The following is a 26,277-nucleotide window of genomic DNA, read 5'->3' as shown; positions in this document are numbered from 1 at the left end:
CCCTTCTCGAGTTAACAGCTAGATTGTCACTAGCCTTACATGCAAGTGTAAGGGGATAAGGAGGCGCAAGGTGCCCTTTTACACCCTTGTGCAGATGACTACCTATAGAAAGGCTGCAACAGAGGAGTGGAAGCAGGTTCTACAGAGTTGCTATTTCCTCCCTAGGCAGGCAGGTGAGGACTGAGCAGAAAAAAGACTCCGTCCCAACACGGGGCCAGCACAGCAGTGCCAACACGCCAAGTGATGTATTCGGCGTGAACTTCCTTGAGTCACAATATTGTTCCCAGGCTGCGTCTGAGGCAGGGCAGCAACATGCTCCCCCTTGCTCAGAGTGGATCATAAAATGATGCTCCACCACTGAAATAGTAATGCCCAGGAAAATGTAGCAACCAGTTGTATTCAGACAACGAATCAAGTCTGTCTCCGTTTGGGACCCCAGCTACTTGTGGAGAGAGCTTGTTTTTCAAATGTGGTGCAACCTCGCCTGAAGTCATCATGGATATCTGAGTCCAAATCAAGCTTCTTGTCCTTCTTTTTATACTCCAGACTGACACCCCTATGACCTGTTCTTCTTGACTGACCTGGGAAGTGCGTCTTTGCTTCCCACCTCCATCAATCCCATTCTAATAAGTAGGGATGGATGAATTTCAAATGATTCAACTTAAGTCAAATAAACATGCCCCCAAAAGTCAAGATCCTTCTCTAAACTTTAGTCAAAACTATCCAGACAGACTTCTTGGATTTTCAAGAACCTGGTCAGAGAGCTTCTTGGCATAGGTGTTTCTGATGATAGCTCTTATGTGGTAAAAAGAAAAGGAGTACTTGTGGCACCTTAGAGACTAACCAATTTATTTGAGCATAAGCTTTCGTGAGCTACAGCTCACTTCATCGGATGCATACTGTGGAAAGTACAGAAGATCTTTTTATACACACAAACCATGAAAAAAATGGGTGTTTACCACTACAAAAGGTTTTCTCTCCCCCCACCCCACTCTCCTAGCTTATCTAAAGTGATCACTCTCCTTACAATGTGTATGATAATCAAGGTGGGCCATTTCCAGCACAAATCCAGGTTTTCTCCCCCCCCCCTTTTTTTTTTCCTTATGTGGTAATTTCTGCTTACTGATGAATAAGAAATTACCATAGATGTAATGCGTATTTCGCAATCAGATGCAACACTTGTTTAGCAATATTTTAGCATTTCTGACCAGAAACAAGTCCCACAAAGGGGTATAACAAAAAGATGAAAAAATAATACAGAAAAGATATTCAAACTTTATTTTTAAGATGAAGAAAGTTCAGTCCAACATTTTTAGGGGCTAGTTTGCTCAGGCCTAAAAATAAGAATCACCATTCAACTTTGTATCAGGTCATCCCATGACAATCCCCATGTAGAGAGGATTCTCAACCACCTGCTGGGAAGGGGAAAATTCTTTGCACATCACCATCCATCCAAGCACACTGGGAGGTCCTGCAAGTGTGGTGTGGAAATCCGCTAGAGAATCCCTGCAAGGTGCAGGTTCCGGGGACTGAATCTGCTGGAAACTCCCTGCCTGCAGCTTTCCTCTCTTCTGTGAGTTTTTAGATGACCTCTTATAAAACACTTCCAAGGCTACAGAACCTATGCTGATAGGGCCTCCGAGGGTAGACTCAGTGTGAGGCAGCTGGAGGAGTTCTTCTGCTGGCCCAACTGCACCACCTCCCTGGACAACGTTAGCTAAGCGGATGGAAACACTCTTTTGACAGTTTAGCTGCATTTACACCACGGGTTTTGTGGGCATAGCTATGTTGAGGGGGTGTGATTTTTTTCCCCACATTCCTAGCCAACATAGCTATGCCAGGATGACTTTGTAGCTAAGATCAGGCTTTACGGAGTCAGATTAAGGCTATATGGGGCTCACATTGGTCACAAAACTGTAGCCCCAACCTGCGTGTAATTCTTCCTGTGAGAAGAGATTCCTGTGTTGCCCTGGGCTTTGTTGCTTTCCAATCTTGCAAACCCCCTGTAGATGATCTACTCCATACAATTTTGCCTGGAAGTCCCTCTAGCCTATTATTACACCAGGCAAGCAATTGAAAATCATAAACCGCCTAAAGCAAAATGCAGTAAGACGCATGGGAAAAGTTCTCACCTGCCTTCAAGTCCTCTGTTTTCACCAGTTTGTTAGCCCTTTAATTTGTCTCCTTGGTATCAGAGGCAGTCTCTCTAGTGTGAGCTCTCTGAGGCCCTTTCCAGCAATCCATTGCTCAAAAATGATGGACCAAGGCTGGCGGGAAGCAGAACAGGATAGACCCAGGTTAGACAAGGCAAGGGAGCCGCTGTCTCTCTTTTTCCAAGAATTTGCAAGAGCAACAGCAGGGAATTCAGCAAAAGAAATGCCATGCCTGGAAATTAAGTGACTCAGAAGCTTTGCGGCGACATTGGAGGCTATTATGAAAGTCTGAAGGCATGTCCTCACCTTGGAGAGCATAATTAAGCTTTCACTGCTGAAGCATCTGGGGCCAGTCTGAAGCAATCTAATGGGTCACTAATGGAACCCCTTGCTGCATGTGTAGGAGGGATCTGGGGATTCAAAGCACCAAGAAATATCTTCTAAAACTAAATGGAGAGCGGACTTTGGAAAAATCAATGCAGCTGTTTATTAACTTAGCAAACTTTTAAATAGGATATTGTCTGTTTCCCCCGAGTTAGCTGGTCAGCAGCATGGGCACCTGCAAATTTTTTTATCATTTGTAATACAATTCAGAGTTGTCTAGGCACTGTACAAATACAAAGGGAAAGACGGACCTTGTTGGCCTGGGAAACAGACAAGACAGACAGCGGGTGGGAGAACAGCAGACGGGGACCAGAGGCAGGAAGAGATTAATTTCAACTGCTTTAATCACAAAATAATGGTGGATGCTTAGCTAGTTTTTGTCCAGAACCAAAATTCCCATTTGACAAGAAAATCCGATATCTAAAATAATTGTTCTGAATCAGAAAGAAAAGCCAACATTTTGAAATTTCCTGTGAAACCACATTTTTGAAAATTGTTTGGGGTTAATCAAATGCTGCATTTTGATTGTGGCCATGTAATTGTATATTATTTTAAATTGTTACATTTTATATTTAGTTTATTTTATATTATTTGTTTAGAATGTAAAACAAAATAAGTTTTACAACAAGAAGTTGTTTCAAAACCAAAACTCAATATTTCTCTCCCCCCCTCACCCACCCCCATGAAATTTTGTGAAACTGACACATTCCCGGAGAACATTTCGATTTTGATGAATGCTCATGGGAAAACGCTGAGCCAAAAAAATTCAGCCAGCTCTACTAGTTAGTCATTATTTGCAATTTAAATACTTATTTTAAACGCTGTGCTCTAATTGCTGGGGTCGAGACACACCAAACAGAAGCACAAGTCACTACCGACTATATTAGGGTTGATGCATATAATGTTTTTTTCCATTTTTTTCTCTTCTTTTGCTGATCAGTAACTTTTTTCTTAGTTTTAGTAAGATCTGAAGTAGTCCTGAAACATATGGAGTAGGGCTGTTTCAGTGTAACTCAACTTAATTTTTTTTTTTTTAGAACTTAAAAGTTCTATAGGACTTCAACACAGTTAGTGGTCTGCTTAACAAACAGCATCAGTTGTGTTCCTGTTGACATGCTTCTTATATTTGAATTATTTTAGTATAGCAGTATGTTCTGTCACAGATCCGGCCAAGCACCCTCTTGCTGGCCATTCGCTGGACTGTTGTGAGGGGAATCCAAGCCTCTGTCTCTGAGTGTTTTTAAACCTCTGGAGTCTGAACAACAAAATCCAGTCACTGCCCCAATCTTGGGGTCCCAAGGCACACACTCAGAGTGCAAACCTGCCGTCATAGAATCATAGAAGTGCAGAACTGGAAGGGATCTTTTGAAGTCTTCTAGTCTGGTGCCCTGCACTCAAGGCAGGATTAAGTATTGCCTAGATCAGGGGTCCCCAATGTGGTGTCTGTGGGTGCAATGGCGCCCGCCAGGGCAGTTGTGTGCGCCCGCAGGACACTGTGCCGCACAAATGCCACCGCCGAGCCCGGCCTCCGGAGAACCGCCCGCTGAAATGCCGCCGACAAGCCTTGCCACTTCTTGGGGGCATTTCGGCGGCGGCGGTGCTTGCCATTTCTCGGCGGCATTTCCCACAGAAAGGTTGGGGACTACGGGCCTACATCATCCCTGACAGGTGTTTGTCCAACCTGCTCTTAAAAATCTCCAGTGATGGAGATTCCAACCTCCCTAATATAACACTGTGGATCCTGCTGTCCAGCAGCCTAGTTCCTCTTGGCATAGCGCTGACCTTTCAGACTGCCCTGTACCTAAACACACCCTCTCTCAGAACTCAGTCACACCCATGCCATTCTCCAGTTTGAATGATGGTGCCATATATTTGTCTGCCCTATTCGAGACAAATCGCCCTTTCCCATTGAAACTATCCTCAAAGCTTTTGACAAAAGATGCTTTGCATCTAAATGATTGCACTTTCATATCCTGGTTTTAACTGAACGATTAGGTAATTGAACTAGATCTTCTTTTTAAAAAATAGAGAGCTGGAGTGCTTATTAGATTAATCTGAGAAGGGTCCACACCAGGCAATCCATTTCAACCTCATTACCTGGAGTATTACTCTGGAAGAAAAGAATATATTTAAGTGCCTGTTTATTAACTGATTGTCAAAGTGGCCTGATTATTTCAAGGAGATGATGTAGCACAGCAATAAGATGAACTGAAGAGTAACCGGATGATTGATTAATTTCCTTTGGAGAAAAAAATAACGAAACATAAATTTGTCAGATCCCGTTATGTGGGATGGATATTTTACATAACCCCTTTTGAAGTTGAAATCAAGTTTCCTAAAAAGGTAATATTAAAAAGGAGATGGGATGGAACCTTCTACTGAGACACCATTTCCCCTAATAAATCTTAAAACATAAAATTTTGAAAACTTTTTTGAAGTGTGCTGCTAAATTGGTGTATGCAGTTCTAAACTGTAATTCTGAAATGTGCTTATCTCGACTCCCTCCATTTCTATTGATCCTATGTGTCCTTCTGATGAAAAGCTCATAATTCATAGCTTTCTCGATGTTTAGAAGTGTTGGAATTATTTATATCTCGCAATCCAAAGGTGCTGCTAACCGAAATGGAATTCGAGACTGATTTGTAATGCAGTGAACTGGCTATTTCAAGCGTTGAGCATAGACAGTTACAGCATCATGCTTTGACACTGAGAAATGGAGAATGGAGCACCCTAGTGGGAACCATAAGGATTCAAAACATGTGGCCTGATCCAAAGTGCATGGAAGACACCATAGGGTGTAGCAAGGGGATTAGAAAGCTTCTTGATGTTTGATAGGGATGGTTTCATGGTTGACCTGAAAGAGAGTCTTTGGCTACCTGTGCTCATAGCAGATGAAGTCTCACATCCTGTGAAGGAGGCAATGTACCTGTTTCCCCTGGAGGACATCAGGCTATTAGTAAGTCACTCACTCTAAGATTTTGCCCCAGCCAGAGTTCCCCAAAATGTGGCGTTTGTCCCCCAGTCTGGTGAAGTTCTGAAGAAGACAAAAGTTCAAAGCAACTATCACCCATGCAGCATTAGATCTTGTGATACACTGTAGCACCTAGCCCAGGGAAACAGCAAAGGGAAGAGCTCCTAGAGGTTGTGGGAAAGAAGGAAGCTCTTTTATCCAAGTCAATCCAATATGCAATTTACGTCTACACTAGACACGCTACAGTGGCACAGTTGTCCCTATGCTGCGTATGTGATGCCGCTCTATGCTGACGGGAGAGAGCTTTCCCTTCGGCATAATAAAACCACCTCCACGAGAGGCGGCAGCTCTGTTGGGTGGAGAAGCTCTCCCACCGGCATAGCGCTGTCCACACTGGTGCTTAGATCAATGTAATTTGCATTGCTCAAGGTGTGTGGTTTATTCACATCCCTGTGCAACGTAAGTTATACCGACATAAGCTGTAGTGCAGACAAGCCCTGATGAGACGTTTCAACTGAAGTTATAAAAAGGGGACAAGGCAGCCATTCCTCGGCTGCGGTGATGTGAATGAGCTCAGAACCAGAAGGTGATGCAGATGAATGGGGACCCTCTTGCCCCCAAATCCACCTCTTGAGGGCTTCTATCCTGACAGCTGTAATAAACCCAACTGAATCAGCGACAGCGTTTCAGATCACTAAGCAACTGGCAAGATTGCAGGCTTATGCCTATGGATAGGTCACTGAGGAGACAAAGAAATAGCAATGCTTCCAAAGCAATCTCTGTCTGGTTTAAACATTGTAGAATAATGGAACTGGCTTTTCTTTATCTTTCTTTCTTTGCTCATGCGATGATATTACAGGTATTTCAGAATGTCTTCTTCACAGCAGCTTAAACTGCTACTGATGCAGCTGAGGGGAAGATTTGTGATAAGCCCTTACATTAAATCAAGCTTTCCTCCTCAGGCAACATCCCTCACAGCTCCATAAACAATCTTCAGAGGGAAAAAGAATAGGAAGGTCCTGGCTAATCACTGAACTATGCTACCTCCTATAGGGCACCATTTTTCTACAGAAGACCCATTCTTGTGGGTTGTTCTCTCTCTCCATGTGTGGCGCTGCAGGGAGCAGAAATAGGCTCCTGTATTTGTCAGGTGTGAGAGGGCAGAGAGTCTATTGATTTACCTAGAGAGAGTAGACTGCCATGCAAACAGGGCCTGCCCAGACACTCCACAAATCCAATTGACTGCAGTGGGAGCAGAGCACTTTCCAAAATCACACCCATGTTGTTTCCTTGAATCTCTCATAAACAGGCATTGAGACTAGAGCTAGAAAAATGAGAATCTGGGGGCGGGAGGGAGGGATTTGTTGTTGTTGTTAGGATATAGATATTCAGGCCTGTCTGTAAAGGCCTATACTCTAAGAATTTAGGTGTATTTTTATCACTTAGAATCAAAATCACTGTCTGCTGGTGTAAGGTCCTTCTCTTACTGTGACAATCTGAGGCCCTGTTCTTAGGCTAAGATCTCTGGCTAAGCAGCAGAGGCAGCCATAAGCTGGGAAGCGACCGGTCACATCCTCACATTCCAAACTAGTCACACTGAAATCAGGTGCTATTGGGCTGTTAGGAATACAGTCCTGCCTTGATAATGCTTATCGCCTCCAGAGAAAGGGAAGTGCCTAGAAGATGTAAAAGGAACCTTAGTTTGATAGCCTCCTGTCTGGCAAGAACTCACTTATCAATAGCTGGGATGTGAAATCCTCACTTCTGTGTTGTTCTGTCACTGTAGTCCCCATTTCCCTATTGTTTGCGTGTATAATCTCTGTCTGGTTCTGTGACTGTTTCTGTCTGCTGTATAATTAATTTTGCTGGGTGTAAACTAATTAAGGTGGTGGGGTATAATTGGTTACATAATCATGTGACAATATGTTAGGATTGGTTAGTTAAATTTCAGTAAAATGATTGGTTAAGGTATAGCTAAGCAGAACTCAGGTTGTATTATATAGTCTGCAGTCAATCAGGAAGTAAGTGGGGGAATGGGAACAGGGAATGGGGGTGGGGAAATTGGAATCATGTTTGGCTAAGGGTAGGAATGGGAACAGGGACACAGGCAAGGCTCTGTGGTGTCAGAGCTGGGAAGGGGGACACTAAGGAAGGAAACTGGAATCATGCTTGCTGGAAGTTCACCCCAATAAACATTGAATTGTTTGCACCTTCGGACTTCGGGTATTGTTGCTCTCTGTCCATGCAAGAAGGACCTGGGAATAAGCTCCCTAACAGTTGTCAATTGTTTTCATTCCAAGGCAGAATAAAAGAAAGAGAGAGATTTACCTCAGAATAGCCAGTAACTTGGTGGTTAGGGCACTGACCTGTGAGGTGGGAGACCTCCGCGTTTTTTTGGTTTTCACCAGCAATTCCATCCTGGCCCTGAGAAACCTTCGCAACAAAAAAACATTTTGCCCCAAAATCCCTGACCCGCTCTAACTGTAAGTAAAACTATGTGGCTTGTGTACGTGCATAAGAAACTTAACAGATCTCCACTCTTGCTTAAAGGGCATTTTTCACCACGGCTTAAGCTCCGCCATACGGTTATCAACAGGCAATATGTGACAATGATCCCTCCCGTAAGATCACAGCATAGTCAAGGCAGCTACCAGAACAGAGCACCTGAGCTCACTCTGTGTCAGACGATCTGATTCTTAGTCCAACGCTCCAGCCTCTTGTAGAAGCCACTCATCTTTCTCCGGCTGACATTCAGAGCAAATCAACAAGCATTGCCTTGGAGTCAGGTTGCATTTTTTGTCGTTTTCAGTTTCAAGTGGAACGGAAAGCCTTTGTATTAATGCTGTGCTTTTCCATCACGTTGCCTAATTCTGTCCTCGGTGGAAAATGAGTGACTCAAAAAGGCTTTGGTTGATCTCTTTGCGAGAAACAGAAAAGGTCACTCACAGCGCAGCCAGGGAAGAATAAATTTGGGAGTGATTTGCCAGCACAATGTATTTTTGGGAGTGTCTGCAGAGTTTCGCAGCATGATCTAAGCCTGCTGTAGGTTTCAGAGTTCATCCCTGGCTGTCCACCTTAACTCCTCCAAATGTTTTGATACCAGGAAGGGGTAGATGGAGTGGAAGCAGCATAAGAAAACCAGCAAAGGGATGCACAAAGCAATCACTGAAGCCTGAATCTCCAGCTTGGACAAACATGCTGAAAGCCAAATTGTGAGATTCAAATCCTTCTCTGAATCCTTGTTTACATGAGGCAAGCTGGTCCATTTCACATCACTAAGGCTACTGGAAATGTACAGTGATCTGTATTGGCTGAGGAGGATTAAGTTTTGCACTGAGGCATGCTGATGTATGACAGCAGTAGAGGGGTGTGGGTGTGTGCGGGGGGGGGTTGTCTAATGGAGGTTATGAGTATTGCTGGAATTGAGCTGGTATGTGCCAGGATAAGGTCCAGGTATTATGGACTCTGCAGCTGGTGCTAGTGTAACACCATGCCCCTGGATGGGTCATTGGCAGCAGGAATGAACTGTGAGTGTTGGATCTAAAAGTGTGAGTCTCTATTACCGGAGTTAAAACCCAACTTTGATTGTCCCAGCCATGGCAGACACACTGAGGCTGCTGAGGGCCTGTCTCCCCTAGAGGGAGACAGAGTGCCATATTGAGAATGCGTAGGCTACGTCAGCCCATGGTACTAATCCCCAAATGCCCCACCCATCCTCAGCGCCTGTGAAAAATGCCAAGAATGACTGCGCGTGAGAAGAAATGTTGTTTTGTGGTTCAGGGACTGGACTGGGATCCAGGAAATCTAAGTTCAAATCCTGGCTTTGCCACAGCCTCCTTCTGTGACCTTGGGCAACTCACTTAATCTCTGTGGTTCCTTATGTGAAAAAATGGAGATAATAATCTTCCCTTTATCTGATTGTCTATTTGGATTGCAAGCTCTTCAGGGTAGGGACTGCCTCTTACTATACTATTTTGTCATGCAAAAAGCATAATGGGTCCCTGATCACCTGTGATACTTGTCGGTGCTGCTGAAATACAAGGAATAACTGACTTTCCTTAGCTAGTGTCTCTAAACAGACACATTGGCAGGGCAGTGTGTGGGGGGATATTTTGGTGGTGCTTGAGCTGCCAGGGTTCTAAAAATACATGGGGAGCAATAGTCTCCGGGGCTGTCAATCATTCACCTTTTGACACCAGTGAATTCACTCTAAAAATACAGCTACAATTCTAAGTCCATCTACCAGATGATACGGGGCTTTTGCTTTTCTGAAGCTACATTCTAACTCTGTCATTATGATTGCTAGCCTGGGGCTGTATCCATCTATGGCTTTAAGAGTCGGACTGCTCAGTCACTCAGCATTGGAAAAGATACCGCCGTGCTGCCAGCAGGGCAAAATGGAACAGATCGGAATCACGGATGAGCTTCTGTCATCTTGCATCATGCTCCTGTGTCAGGCCGGGCAGCCTGTATTAGCACAGTCCACAGTCCACGAATTAGCTACGGTCCTTTGTAAATGAGAGTGCTTCTGGATATCCAGGGGGCCTAGGGCAATGGTGGGCAACCTGCGGCCCACATGCAGCCAATCAGGGTAATCTGATTGCGGGCCGTGAGATATTTTGCTGACGTTGACCATCCGCAGGCATGGCCCTCACAGGTCCCAGTGGCCGCGGTTCTCTGTTCCCGGCCAATGGGAGCTGCGGGAAGCAGCAGGCCACAAGGACGTGCTGGCTGCTGCTTCCCTCAGCTCCCATTGGCCAGGAACAGAGAACCGCGGCCACTGGGAACTGCAGGGGGCCGTGCCTGCGAACAGTCAAAGTCAGCAAAATGTCTCGTGGGCTGCAATCGATTACCTGATGGGCTGAAGGTTGCCCACCACTGGCCTAGGGCATATCTGACAAGCCTTCTTTGTGCAAAATTTGCCGTTATCTTATGTCTATGTCAGGGTCACCTTCCTTTGCAAGTCTACAGACAGCATGCTGTTTTCTCTCCAAGACGTTGGGGGAGATATATTTAGACCATCCATTGTAGGAAGAAGTACTTTTCATGACTGACATAACGTTTGCCCACCCCAGTGTGTCTCAGCACCTGTTGCTGTGAGAACTATTACACAATAATATCTAAAGAGCTCATTCCAGCTTCAAGGATCCCAAAACACTCTACAGCCATTGGGCCAAATTCTGCCCTGAACATGTGTAGCTGAGGTCATCACTGTGTGGTGTCTGCAGGTGCTCGGGCACCATGGTGATGACTGCCATATAAGCATGTAATAGATAGTAGTGGTAGTTGAAAAATGCCTCCCAATTATTTTTCATGGGAAATTTATGGCGAAAAAACCCCCCTTTTCCCCCCCAAATCAGCAATTCTTCCTTTTTTTGGCTAGTGGAAAACTGAAATTTTAAAAAACATTTTCTGTAATAATTTTCAGTTAAAAAAAAGTAATTTTTTGAAAATGGGAAACCCTGCTTTTCACTGAAAACTGAACATTTTTGCCAAACACCAATTTTTTTTTAACAAAACTGGAAAGGTTTTCTGAAAAATGCTTGGGTTTCACTCAAAAAATGGAAAAAATTTACCACTGTGGAAATTTTTTTCCAAATTTTTTACTTTTGCTGGAAAGCCATTTGTTGTGTAAATGGATTAAAATGTTAACCAGATCTAGAGAGATCACTCCTCCATTACTGCAGTTCTGCAGCTTTTTTTTTAAGTGGGGAAAAAAGGAAAATGTCTCTAATTTAAGGAGTTTAGGATACCAGAGTTAGTAACCCGTATCTCATCTCACCTCATAAGGAGACCTTTCCTCTGAAACACAGCCTCCTCCTACCATGGCAGGTCATTGGTTCAGTGGCATCTCAAGGGGAACAGACCATCTCATGAAGCACAAGCTGTACTTGTGTTCTTTGGAAATCTTCTGTCCAAATATTGATTCTTATTGTGCATCTCTCTTCCCTTCCCACTGTCCTCCAGATATTGGAGTTGAAGCCAAAACTTTTATCAGGATCAGAAATAAAGACCCTGCATATTTAAGCATTTTAGACATTTAGGACCAAACCTGTACGAAGGCAGGAATGGTGTCCCTAGCCTCTGTTTGCCAGAAGCTGGGAATGAGTGACAGGGGATAGATCACTTGATGATTACCGTTTCTGTTTATTCCCTCTGGGACACATGGCACTGGCCACTGTCAGGAGACAGGATACTGGGCTAGATGGACCCTTGGTCTGACCCAGTCTGGCCGTTCTTATGTTAAGTCCTGTCCAGTGTCTAACACAGTTAGCAAGAGTCTGGTTCTTGAGGTCCTGGTGTCAAATAGTGGCCATGTCCCTGGATTTAAATAGAGACCTTGATAACCACTAGAGCTGACTGAAAATCTTTTATCTGTTTTGTGACGAAAAATATCTTTTCAACTAAATGGATTTGTTGTCAAACATTTCTATTTTCATTGAAAAATTTTAGGTTTAAATAATTTAAGTAATTGCCTGAAATCGAAAATTTTGTAAGGAAAATTGTGATGGAAAAAAAAAAGTGTTATCATGGAAACTTTTTTCACAAGAAAAACAATAATTTCCCAACCAGTTCTTAAAAGCTCCCTTTCACATTCTGTCAGAGCACCAGTCATTAAGGTAAAAATGAAACAAGGAGATACCAAAATCAGGATATCTGTAGCACTCAGATTTACATTGGGCCAAATGTTCAGCTTCATCTTCTAAGGGTGTTGCTTTTGTACCTGCAAAACAGTGCGAACGATCACCTACAGGTGCAGTATAAGTCACTGGGACAGTTAAATGCTGAGTCTGCAGGGGATGCTGTGCAATGGTGCTGGCTCGTTGCCAATGCTGGTGGTGTCTGATGTCAAACAGCGTCTCTCTGACTCCAAACCAATGTAGTAAAGTGTCTCTTTTGTAAATCAGGTACTTGGAGGATCAAATGGCAGAATCATAGAAGATTAGGGTTCAAAGAGACCTCAGGGGGTCATCTAGTCCAACTCGCTGCTCAAAGCAGGACCAACCCCAATTAAATCATCCCAGCCAGGGCTTTGTCAAGCTGGGCCTTAAAAACCTCTATGGATGGAGATTTCACCCACCTCCCTAGGTAACCCATTCCAGTGCTTCACCACCCTCCTAGTGAAATAGTTTTTCCTAATATCCAAGCTAGACCTCCCCCACTGCAACTTAAGACCATTGTTCCTTGTTCTGTCATCTGCTACCACTGAGAACAGCCGAGCTCCATCCTCTTTAGAACCACCCTTCAGGTAGTTGAAGGCTGCTATCAAATCCCCCCCTCACTCTGCTCTTCTGCAGACAACAGTAATTGATGGTGGAAAATAATTATGAAGGGAAAATTGTACCAAGTGTAAGGGGTGGGGGAGTGGAAGGAACTTAGTGTTGGGGAAAAAAAACAAGACCCTTTGTTTTAGTTGAGTTTAAAGGCTAGAGAAGCTCTCATTTCTTAACCTCCATGTAGGAAGCAGTTTGGAAATAAAGATAAACAAACAATAGACTTGAAAAGACTCCCTACACCAGTAATATACACAAATTACAGTGCTTGTTCTCCTGCCACAGCATCTCTCTTTACTATTTCCTGTTACATTTCTACTGAGTTGCACTGAATGTGTCCAGCAAAGATAACAAAGGAGTTATAATTGTCTGTTATCTGCTGAGACAATCTACGGCCTGAGCCAGAATTCTGATTTCATAACAAGATTTACTAGCGGCAAGGCTAGAGTTGAAAAGCTGTTTCCCTCTTGTCGCTCTGTTATCGTCAGCAAGAATCAGGGAAAGGTCTGTTTTCCCCGCTCTTTCGTCCATCAGGACAACACAGGGCCGCTGTGCTAGCAGTCTTATCCTCTTTGAAGATGAGCAGAGCTCTGTTTGCTCTTTGTTCTGTTGTGAAAAGTGTAATGGAAATGACAAGGTCACAGAACATCAAACGTACCCAATTTTCCTTCCAACTTGCATTGAGAGGGGCACAGAACTGTATCTCCCAACAATCGCATCTGTTGGATAGGAGGGCTCAGAAGATTGGGAGTGGAATACAAACCTCCAGGCCATGCACAGGGACTAGCCATGGGGTGGATGGACCTGGTGAAAAAACAGTATGGAAGGAGGGATCTGATGCTGTTACATTTTGTCCCAGGCATAAGCGCCCACTCCGTGGGTGCTCTGGTGCTGGAGCAGCCATGGGAAGAAAATAGTGGGTGCTCAGCACCCACCAGCCTCAGCAGTTTGGCAGCACCCCCAATCAGCTCTTTGGCAGTGCCCCGATTAGCTGATCAGGGTGCTGCCAAACACCTGATTGGAGGTGCTGCCATTGGCGGCTGGGGGAGGGACTTGGAGGAGGGCATATTGCAGTGAGTGGGGGGGGCTCAGGGAGGGGGGGTGGGAAGAGGCGGAGCAAGGGCGGGGCATTGTGGGGCAGGGCAGGAAGAATCAGAGTGAGGGCGGGGCCTTGGGGAGGGGGTGGAGTGAGGGTGGGGCCTCAGGGCAGAGCAGAGGTGGAGCACCCCCGGGGGAAAAGAGAAACTCAGCACCTATGTCCAGGCCTCTGCTTCAGATACAGTTCAGCGTGGTCATGACATGAAAGTGAAATGAGTTGAAGGGTCTCAGCCTAGTTCCTTGCGCACATATGTTCTTGTTTAAAAAACAAAAACAAAACAAAAAAACCCCAAATCTTGGGTTATGATTAGCAGTCTCTGTTCATGTGCCAAGAACAAAAGTGCTGTGTATGGAAAAATCTCTAACCATTGGTAATTACTACTGTCGTTATGGCTGGTCAAAATATTTCTATTCATTTTTTTTTTAATATGGAATTTTGGGTTGACTAAATGAAAATTTTCAAGGAAAGAGTTTGCTCCCCCCACACACACACGCACACACTTTTTTCTTCTTCTTCTTCTTCACTGGAAAACTGAAAAGCTGAAAAACAAAAAATTTTCAGCAGTTTTTGGCCAAATATTTTCAGGTTTTGTTTTTCCAATGAACATTAGAAAATGTCCACAGTTTTTCTCCCAACCAATTCTATTTATATTATTTTATTAAGCAAATATGTGTAATTGCATCATTGGTGTGCACGACACTTCGCATATATAGATAAAAACAAGAAGGGGTGAAAATCCTGACCCTGTTGAAAAGTTTGCCATTGACTTCAATGGACTAGGATTTCATCCAGGGTCCCTGCCTTAAGGATTTTACAATCTAAATCAGGGTAGGCAAACTTTTTGGGCCGAGGGCCACATCTGGAAATAGAAATTGTATGGTGGGTCATGAATGCTCACAAAATTGGGGTTGGGGTATGGGAGGGGATAAGGGATCTGGTTGGGGGTGTGGCCTCCAAGATGGGGCCAGAAATGAGGAGTTCAAGGTATGGGAGGGGGCTCCAGGCTGGGGTGGAGAACTAGGGTGTGGGTGGGTGAGGGCTCTGGCTAGGGGTGTGGGCTTTATGGTGGGGCTTGGGATGAGAAGTTTGGGGTGTAGGAGGGTGCTCTGGGCTGGGACTGAGGGGTTTGGAGGGCAGGAGCGGGATCAGGGCTGGGGCAGGGGGTTGGGGCATGAGGGGAGGCTCAGGGGTGCAGGCTCCGGGCGACGCTTACCTCAAGCGGCTCCCGGAAGCAGTGGCATGTCCCTTCTCCAGCTCCTATGCAGAGGCGTAGCCCGGTGGCTCTGCACACTGCCCAGTCCACAGGCGCCAGCCCTGCAGCTCTCATTGGAGCGCCGGAGGGGGCCATTGGAGAGGGGCCATTGGAGCATGTCGGAGCTGGAGGGGGCCCATGCTGCTGCTTCCAGGAGCCGTGTGGAACGGCTCCCGACCCTGCGCCCCGGCTGCAGTGCTGGAGCATGGCAAGCCCCAGATCCCGCTCCCCAGCAGAAGCTCGAGGGCTGGATTAAAACAGCTGGCAGGCCAAATCTGGCCCGCGGGCCGTTGTTTGCCCACCCCTGGTCTAAATTAAGCCTATCACACTGACCTTAGAATACGAGTGCGTGGGTCTGGGGGAAGGGAAGAGACAACCGTATACAATGAGCTGGAAACAATGGTCTTGAACAATGGTCTTGTTGCGAAGCCAAACATAATTTCATGTACCTCCTAATGCAGGATTTAAATAGCGAGGACAGATTAGATAGAGATGGATGGATAGATTAGACAGATCTGACAGACAGATATATAATTAGTGGTAATGACTGCAGTGCAGCCGCTAACAGTTTATCAAACCCCCTTGTGACAACTTTGCAAATGATGCCACGGACATGCTTTAGGAAAACAGGTTTTTTCCTAGTCAAAGCTAATGGAAGTAGAAAACTGCTCCTTGTCAAACAAAGCCGGAGGGGATTTGTCCTCAAAGTCACCCAGAAATAAATCTTTTAAGGTCTGAATGGCAATTATGTTGGGCACTGGAAGTAGTTAATGCGATTTATAAACTTGAAATAAAAAATAATATTAAATGCAATGTTTAAAGGCTAAGCCAATTGTCCTACTGTATCACTGGCATAAATAAGGAAATCCTGTTAGCCTTTAATGAAATTAGCAAAACACAACAGTGTAGTCATAAGCACCTTTCCACATGTTTCCCCTTTCATTTTTGGAAAATGAGGGAATCTTGGGAGGACTTTAGAACCTGACAATTTGCAAGGATATTGAATGACCAAAAATTAATGGAACTGATTCAATTCAATGAATCCTATTAGCTAATTCACATAACTGCTAACCTCTGGGACAGGAGGATGGCCTACCCTCCATACTGGGAAGTGACATCAGTAACAGCAAGGGACCTGAAATTCCTAACCACAGCTTGAGCTCACAATCTTTTCTGCTCTGCTACTGAACATCTTGAATTTAATTACTCTATTTCTCAGCCAGCAAAAGACAACCTTGGGAACATTTTCAAACAATAAGTGCACCCAGAGCCTGATCCAAAGCCCACTGAAGTCAAAGAGAACCTTTCCAAAGACTTCAGTTGGCTTTGGACCCAGTCATTTAGGTTTCATGACATTTCAGCATTTGTAAGCTAGTATCATTCATTCCCACTGGTAGTAGTAAATTGTATAGAGAGGAGGATATGGGCATAAAAGCTAGCAGCAGCTAGGTAGCTAGATGTTATGAATTTTAGAAGACTGCAGGGTATCAAGGGATAGTAATTGTCATGCTGTCTGCAGTAGTTTGACCATAAGTGCCAATCCCAGGGCAGACTCTCAAAAGCAGGGCAGACACCCCAAACTGGTGGTATGTTCTATAATTAGATTTCACCAACCCGGGAACAAATGGGAACAAATGGATCACTGCAACAGTCTTACTGTCCCTTTGGGCACACCATTCTATCTTGCCACCCAAGCAAGTTGGATATAGTGATAAATGGTCACTTACATCAAACATCACAATATTCAGGGTACTCCTAATCCCAAGAAACCAGTCACTTACCCCAGATCAATTTATCTAATCAATATCTTAGATTTCATACCAAAGACAATGCTGGTAGCTAATCCTATAGTAAACTAATTCAGGATTCATTAACTAGAAAAAAGAAATGAGTTATTTACAGGTTAAAGCAAGCAACATACATGCACAAATGCATTCTGTGTATGGTTCCAAAAGGTGCCAGAGATATAGTAATGTGTCAGCACTTAATGTGTTGTAAGGGCTAATCCAGGTTGACCCTGGGGAGATCTGATTTTGTATTTCTTAGCTCCAGTCCTTGTAGGAGTCTAAACAGCAAGGAGATGAAGAAATCTTCATGTCCATTATCTTTATTCCCCTCTTCCAGCATTCAAACCGAAGGGACAAGGCCTTCTGCATGTAATTCTCTGTGGGTGGAGAGAGCAATCAATAAAGCTTTTGTCCTACAATGGTCCACTTAATTTTAATAGTCCTCCTGCTTGCGTGGGGGGGAAGTCACTCTTCCCGTCCGAGCTCACAAGTTCAGAGCAGGCATTTTTACAACTATAAGACACTTATAATTTATCTTGTAGCATGGACTACAGACATTATAGATAAGGTTAATGCAGGCAGCAATTTACAAGTATTTTATAGAGCCTAAACACTAAGCACATCCTTACATGTCTAACACCTATCTTGAATAATATTAACCTATAGGAGACCTGGTCTGGTTTCCTGCTATGAATTTGTCCGTTTTCAGCTGACTCCTACAGACCTGGCAAGAGTTGGCCCCTGGTTTACCAGCATCACAAAAATGACAAAGCAAAAGCTGGGCAAAAATGGGAATTTCCATCCTGCAGGAAATTCCAATTTTGTAAAACAATTGTTTTTATCCCAAATTGGGACAGAATAGTCAAAATATCGAAACTTTTCATAGAACAAAACATTCTGAAAAAATTTCAAATGTGAAAATGTTTTTTGTTTGTTTTTTTTATTTGGGGTTGGTTCAACATTAAACTGCATCTGCCTGAGCTCCTGTGGTGTATCCTGGGAGAAGTAGTGTGACTGAGAATTAGGGTATGAGGTAGCTAACCTACAACTATCGCAAGGCGTTCCTCTGGGATTCCTCACGGACGCAGAACTTTCACATAGTAACAGCCACGACTAATGCTTTCTCCCATCTCTGGACGGCGAGGGGACTCCTTCCCATCCCGACAGATGAAGACCTGGCTTCAGTTATTCATGCCTTCGTCATCTCTCGGCTGGACTAGAGGAATGCAGTATAGTTGGGCATGACTCTTCAGCACTTAGGAAACTTAAACTGGTACAAAACAAGACAGTATGTCTCCTCAGCAACACAGGCTACTGTGAGCACCTCGCACCTGCCCTCCATTCCCTACACTGGCTTCCCATAGAATACTGAATCAAGTTTAAGGTCTTGGACCTTATCCTGGACCCAGGAGAGCTAAAAGACCATAAAGCACCAGGATGAAGACTGTGATCAGCAACTTCACTCCTCTGTTACAATGGAACTCTCAAGAATAAGAATAAAGCTTATCTGTTCAGGAGACAAAACCTTCTCTGGGGGGCAGTCTGAAACTGTAATGAAGTGCCACAGGAACTGAAGACCATCACAAACCTCACTACTTCCTGCTCCAAGTGCAAGGTAAATTTCTTTGATCTTACCTTCTCTAATATAAACATAGAGCAATGGAGATATATAAACAAACAAGCCTTCAAAACAAGACCCGCCCTGCTACACATACTTCTGCTGTTGGGAAGCTCAGCGAACAAACCACACGTGACAGACGTGTATTCATGTTGCTTAATGTACTACTGGAAGAGGCTCAGATACTATGGTGATGAGTGTAGTATTAAAACCTATATGGAATAGAATAGTCACTGCATCTCAAGCGGATGCAGATTAATGTCAGCTCTACCCAAAACAAAATGTTTCATTTTATTTTCCCAATGGAAAATTGAAAAAGGTTGACAAGCTCATAATTTTCTTGGGAACAATGTCAATTTTGTGGAAACCAATATTTATTCTTGAAAAAAACGTTTCAATGAAAAGTCTTTGATCAGCTCTTCGTCACAGTAACCAACTAAATACAGTAACTATCATGGATTGGTACATATGTGCATTACGCACATCTCTTTCTAGTCTTCTTTGATTCCTGTCATCAGCTCAAAAACTGTCATTCATCAGCTTTCCTCCTGCCCCAGCATTCAGACCCGTACAGCAGTACTGGCATGACAGTTGTCTTATATATGATGGGTTATGTTTTCATTGAAATGCCCTTAGCCTGCCAGATCTTGAAGAGTTTTTTTTAATGCAGTAGCAAGTAGTCCAATTATTCTTTTTATGTCATCTTCACAATTCCCTTTCTTTGATAATAGTCCTCTAAAGCACACACATTTTTTCCACTGGTTCTTGTTCTTTGTCGTCAAGTTTGATCTTTATCTCTTTCTCCTGTCTTCTAATTTCCATAATGTTTTTCTTCTCTGTGCTGATCTTCAATCTGAATTTTCTGCTTGCCCAGTCTACCCTGTCGGCTATTCTCTGTAACTCCTCCCTGGTCAATGTTGTGAGGTCAATATTGTGAGATCAATATTGTCTGTGAATCTAAGGTTATGCACTGTCCTACCATACAAAATGACTCCTTTGGTTTCATCTCTCAGTGCTACAGCCGTTATTGCTTCCAGGATTCTTTTGAACAAATCTGGCCATAGCTGGCATCCTACAGTCATCCTGAACCAGCTTCTTGTTTACTCTCACTGCACTCATTGACTTGCTGTAGATGCTTTCTATCAGCTTAATCAATTTTTGAGGATGCCATCCATTCTCATAACTTGCCATAATCCTTTCAGCCAGATTCTATCAAATACCAGTTTTAAATCTATAAAGTTGTTGCAGCAGGTTTGATTGTTCTTCTCACATATCCGTCTTATCAAAAGTAACTGATCTATTGTACTCCATCCTGGTGCAAATCTGAGCCGTTCACCTGCAGGCTCTGCTTCTGCAGGCATCTACTTTCTCCTCTGCAATGTGGTGGTGGTTGCTTTTCCTGGCACACTCAGTAAATAGACTCCTCTATAGTTCTTGCACTCACTCTTTTATCTGTTTTTTTTATAAATCAGCACTATTATCACTTTCTCCCACTCACTCAGCACTGGCTCTTGTTTGTAAAGCTTGTTGAATAGCTTGTGCATCATTTTTACTATGTGCTCCTTGCCTGCTAGCAGCAGGTCTGGAGTTACACTGTCATTTCCTGGCATCTCGTGTCTTTTTTGAACTTTCTATTGAGATCTTTATTACTCCTTCTGGGAATTCCGGCATCTGCTCTGCCTCACTTTTGCTGGCAAAGCTTCTCCAGGACCATTTCAACGTGTTCTGCATGTTGCACAGCTCTCCAAAGTATTCTTTCTATTGCGTATTCTTTGCCAGGACCAACTGCAAGCAACTCACTCAACTCTCCCTAGTGGCTCCAAGTAGCTGCATGTGTATAACAGCACCACATCCCAGGACCTCACCTCGGCTGGCATGATAAAACTAGTGAGGGTAGCTAGCAGCAATAACTGATGGGGAAAAGGGACATTTGGCTTTTCAAGTGCATGAAGTCTCCTGTGGTGAAGCTGGCAAAACAATGTTCAAAGTATAACATTGGTGGAAATGGTGCTGGATCAAGCAAATGGGTAGATTAAAGCAGTGTTGGAGATGGATTACAATATACCGGGCAACTACAAAGCCAAGCGTTCTTGGTCAAACACTTGTGAATATTGGAAGCCAAATAAAGAACGGAAAAAGAAGAAAAGTACACCAGCTTCGTCATCACCTGGGCAAACAAGGGCCATGTTTTCCGCTCAAAAACTGTGTCGAGGCAAAAAGTGTGCAGTTGGAACCAACACAAAGATAACACGCAGAATAGAGAACTATGTGATGAAATCAAAGGATAAGGCATTTTTTGGGATGCAGGATGTAGGACCATTATACCAGGCAGGAGCATTTGGGCAACGATGCACAAGTTGAAAAGAGACGAGTGGGAAATCGTTGGTTTAAGCAGCATGAGATGAGAAGAAAAAGGAGAATTCTACCGGGACGAACATAGGATGCGGACATTGGGAGGAGAAGGTAGTGGACGCCAGGATGGGGTTGCATTGGTATGAAAGCTGGAGTAGAGCTAGGCTCTTATGGTACGTAATCCAATATCTCCTCGTACGTGAAAGGTGAAATTCAGAATCAAATGTAGTGCAGTTATAATAGTACAAGTAATACGTGCTGACCCCAGCAGCACCGAAGGAAGAACTCGACAAACTTATGCTAATCTACAGAAAAGGATACAAAGGATCATTTCGAGACAAGATGTGTTACTGGTGACGGAAGGTTTTAATGAAAACAGTACGACTGGACTGGAGCAATGGTCCGATTTTGGACAAGGTGACGAAATGAAAGAGGAGAAAGGTGGCCTAATTTCTGCTTCAGCAACAACTTGATGGTGATAACAAACACACCGGTCTCACGAAGAAAGCCGCATGTATATCAGCTGAAGGTGATAGACTATGCACTTGTGAATCACAGGTGGAAATCGTGTGTTATCATGCAGATAACATGCAGCCAATATCTGGTCAGATCATGAATTAACCCTGGCATCCACGTCCCAGCAAAGAACTAATCACAAAATGACTCATTGGTCCAAAATGGCCCTACCATAAATTGGAGCAAATTTTGTGGACTTCCAGCATTCTCTTTCTTATAGAACTGGTTCTAAAGTGCCTGCCTGTGTGAGTTACTGTTGCTGAGAAGAGTAATAGTTGATTTGGTTGCCTCTAGACGGTCACTGCGCTCTCAGTTCCTAACTCATTGCTTTGTAAAGTGCTTTGACACACGGCGAGTATAAAGGCACAAGGCACACTCTTATTGTACAATATTTGGAATATTTATTATACACAACCAAGTGCAAACATAATATTTCAGGGAGCCAATTTCATCCAAGAACTGTGTGAATTTTTACACAGGGATAGAAACAAACAAAAAAATGCCTTTTTTTTTTTATTCCAGGCTCTTAATGCATTTTCAGATCTGTCATTCTAGCATGGGCTTGAATACAGTGCCCTCAACAGGGGATCAAAGAGAGTGCTTTAACCCCCACACTGAAATTCATTCCTGTGCAGTGGGTCTCAGCAGTGATTTTTTTCCTGCATGCCGGCGCAATGGAGTAAAGGGGCAGAAGGAATTCCCTGAAGGGCCTGTGTGGGCTCTCTGCATTGTCAGGGCCTGCCTGAGGGAAGGAGCAACAGCGGGTGGGCTGCTACTCCTCTTTGCATAGCCGGGAGGGGTAGTGGGCACAGCGTTGGCTCTCGCATCCATCGTGCATCAGACTATGCACAAGACCTGGCACAGAGAGGGGAGAGGTCTGTGCCAGCAAAGGGGATGGTGCAGATTCACCATTAGGTTCCTGCTGTGCTCCGGGAGCCAGTCTCGCTATGCATATATCCTCACTCAGGGTGGATTGTAACGGGTTTTAATTCAGCCCAGGGTCTTTGTACCATGAAGTCCCACTTCAGCTCTTAGAATAGGGTTCAAGTGAGCCGTAAATTGCAGAGCTCAGCAAATAACAGATTTTTCTGTTTGGTGTCTGAATTGAACGAAAAAATAAAATTGAATTCCTGAAACAAAACATTGTGTTTACTTTTCGAGGGACTGTAATTAAAAAAAAAATTCTTTCCAAAACAAAAGTCAAAATGTTTCGTTTTACAAATGTCAAAACAAACTCTCTTGATATTTCTGAATTCTTGTCCCTTTTCTCCTCCTGGCTGAAACAACTTGCTGAATTCAAGCCCAGTGTGCAAATCATTTCATTCAACCCAAATCTGAATTTTTAGTAAAAAGAAAAGGAGTACTTGTGGCACCTTAGAGACTAACCAATTTATTTGAGCATGAGCTTTCGTGAGCTACAGCTCACTTCATCAGATGTTTACCATGGAAACTGCAGCAGACTTTATATACACACAGAGAATATGAAACAATACCTCCTCCCGCCCGACTTGATTATGTAAAGAGTTGTCACTTTGGATGGGCTAGCACCAGCAGGAGAGTGAATTTGTGTGGGGGGGTGGAGGGTGAGAAAACCTGGATTTGTGCTGGAAATGGCCCACCTGTTGATCATTTTAGATAAGCTATTACCAGCAGGACAGTGGGGTGGGAGGAGGTATTGTTTCATATTCTCTGTGTATATAAAGTCTGCTGCAGTTTCCACGGTAAACATCTGATGAAGTGAGCTGTAGCTCACGAAAGCTCATGCTCAAATAAATTGGTTAGTCTCTAAGGTGCCACAAGTACTCCTTTTCTTTTTGCGAATACAGACTAACACGGCTGTTCCTCTGAAACCTGAATTTTAAGTGCCTCCCCCCCCCCCCCCCCCAAAAAAAAAAAAAGTGATTTCCAAAAGCAAGTTCACCCTGCTGTATTAGTTCATCGGCCTTCCTCTGGTTCTGCACAGATATGAATTGGAACCTATGAAAATAACTCTTATTTTTCTAAAAAAAACCCGAGGAGTCCTGCTGATGCAGACTAACACGGCTACCACTCTGAAACCTGTCACCATGCAACCCTCTTATTTTTCTGTATAAATTAACTTCCTCAACTTGATCCTAAAACTTTCCAGATGAGGAGATGATAGTTGTTGTTAATTTGTTACAAATTATCGGCTCAGTGCTTATGCTACAGCACAATGATACGATTCTGGTTATTACCCTAGACTGTTGTCAGAGGTAAAGGTATAAAGCGTGTTATTCATCCAGGCATCAAAGCTATTCTCATTTTGAAGCTTAACAGTGCCAGGCAAAGCGGCTGCTTTATCCCACGGAAAATGAGGCTTCACATGTGAAAGAATAAAAAAGCCTGTTTCAGTGAGTAATGACTAATTAAGAGCATTTTGACAAGGGTGTAATTTCAATTGGTAACTCAGCATAGAGATAATTTCACAGGGTGTGGAAACCATTGTGTGAAAATGGAATCCAAATCTAAAATACAATACAAAAACATATTTTTGGGGCGAGATACTCCTCAAAGTGATATCACATTGGTTAATGTTCTCCTAAGTAACAATCCACATGACAGTCCTGTAGGGGCAGTACAAAGGCGCCAAAATGGGGAAAAAATAAAACAAACTGCTTTCTTTGACATTAGCAGGGTATAAAAGGCTCCAGCAGCTGTCAGTAGTTATGGAAACACAAATCTCAGTAACAGCTCTGCACAAGAAGCGGAGGAAAGATCCCTGGAGTGGCTACCTGTAAGCTGTTTTGTATGTGAGTAGCAATATGTTAAGCAGAGTGATCATATCTTCATTCACACATGCAGCTAAGTAGGTTCTTTCCCTCCCACACCAGCCCGCCCTCCCTCGCCAAAAACAGGTTAAAACAATAGCGAAAAGCCTGCCACTGTCTACCTTGCTAACACAGTCATTGTTTTTTAGGGCCAGAAGAGACTTTTACGATCATCTAGTCAGACCTCCTGAATAACAGAGGCCATAGAATTTCACCAAGTGATTCTTGTATCATGCCCATCATTTTTGGCTGAGCGAGAGCATCATTTTTAGAAAAACACTGATATTGATTCAAAGACATCAAGAGATGGAGAATCCACAGCATCCCTTGGTAAGTTCTCCAATGGCTAATTACCCTCGCTGTTAAGAATGTATGCCTCATGATGAATCTGAATTTGTTCAGCTTTAGTGTACAGCTATTGGGGCTTGTGATAAATGAAGGGGGGTGTAGCTCCCTTTTATGGACATCCAGCCAGCCAGTTAGCTATAAAGTCCCTCTTGGTGTCTATTCTCTGCTTCCTTTACATGTAAGAGAACCCAGGAAGGCGCACTTGGGAATTCCTTCCTGTGGGGTACCCTCAAGCCCTTTCACCCCCAACTCCCCCGGTGAAGAGCTGAGAAAGAAAGAAGGAAATTAGCTGTTGCCACCAGCTAATTAAACAACATGTACACAAACCTCTTAAGACACAAAAATCCAATTCTGTTCTTAAAAAAGGTAAATTTTATTAATAAAAAAAAGAAGAAAATACATCTGGGAACTTAGGCTTTTGCTAGATTTTAAAAAAAACTACACAGACTAATCATCAAGAATAGCTCTCTTGAGGTCCAGCCTAAAGGTTACAAATAAAACAAAAGCACCTGGCTTTAGCACAGAGGAGTCCACAAGCCATAAAGAAATAAAAGGGATAAACCTAATTGCATCTTCCTAGACATTTCCTGATCCATCTACATATATGGGGTTTTAGATGAGTAGTTTCTAGGTATGATGCTGATGATTTTTCATACCTGGCCCAAGCTTCTCACAGTGTAACCGCTCCCTGTCTGCCTCTCCCCAAGAACAAAAAAGACAGACAAAAGGCGAGCCTTGTTTCAATTTTAAAAAGTTCTAGCTTTCCCATTGGCTCTTTTGGCCAGGTGCCTACTCACTTCCTTTTACTTATGCATAGCAGTGAGACTTTTCAACCCTTTACAGGTAGAGGAATTAGAGAACAGCTACTAAGATGGATTTTTATAGCTACCGGCTGGCTGGGTGTCCATAAAAGGGAGCTCCCCCCCCTTCATTTATCACAATTGTCAATTACTTTTTCAGCTCTATTAGTTAGCCAGTTTAACATGCATTTAAGATGTTTGCATTCATTTTGTATAGTGCTATTTTTTTAATCTGAATGTTGTGTGGGACTGAGCAAAATGCCTTAGACGTCTAAAGTATATTATGTCCGCTCAGTTACTTTTGTCGACCAAACTTGTAATCTCATCCAAAACCATAAGTTATTTGACCAGTTTGTTTTCCAGAAAACTATATCAACTGGCATTAGTTATGCTACCTTCATTTATTTCTTTATTGATTGTATCCCATATCACCCTTTCTGCATTTTTTCCTGGGAGCACTGACCTATAGATATACAAACTGGCCTATAAATACCTGCATCATTTGGTTTACCCTTTTTAAATATTGGTAAAACTCACTTCCTGTTCACTGGGATTTCCCTAGCATTCCAAGGTTTATTAAACATCAACATCAATTGCTCAGAGAGCTTCTTGGCCAATTTGTTTATAACTCTTGGATGCAAGTTATCCGGTCGTGCAGATTTAAAAATGTTTTACTTAGATCTGGGTTCTGTGCTCTGGTATGCTACAGATTTCCCATATGACCTTAGGCAAATCACTTAATCTTTCTCTGGTCCCCATCTGTATATGGGCACAATAATGCATCCCTACCTCAATGGGCTGTTGTGGGGATATATTTGTTGCTGATTTTGAGGCTCTAAAACGTTGAGGGCCATATAACTATCTAATTATAAACCACACATTTAGATGCTTATTTAGGACTTTTGGGATCTGACCGATTATATACATACATAGT

General features: G+C 43.4%; 1 long non-coding RNA gene across 2 annotated transcripts in view; it reads left to right on the top strand.

Annotated features, from left to right (window-relative positions):
• LOC142072837 (uncharacterized) overlaps positions 1-26,277 on the top strand; it is a 232,032-nt gene that overhangs the window by 6,546 nt on the left and 199,209 nt on the right. The window contains exons 1-2 of one of the 2 annotated variants that reach the window (XR_012669437.1): positions 24,094-24,177; positions 24,345-24,525. This is a non-coding gene — a long non-coding RNA (uncharacterized LOC142072837). Of the gene's footprint in view, positions 1-24,093; positions 24,178-24,344; positions 24,526-26,277 lie in introns of those variants that run through there. The other variant, XR_012669436.1, reaches the window with a different exon arrangement.

This window comes from Caretta caretta, chromosome 7 (genome assembly GCF_965140235.1).
Source record: "Caretta caretta isolate rCarCar2 chromosome 7, rCarCar1.hap1, whole genome shotgun sequence".
Lineage (NCBI taxonomy): Eukaryota > Metazoa > Chordata > Testudines > Cheloniidae > Caretta > Caretta caretta.
The sequence above is the reverse complement of the archived record's forward strand: the minus strand, read 5'-3'. Positions and strand labels throughout refer to the sequence as shown.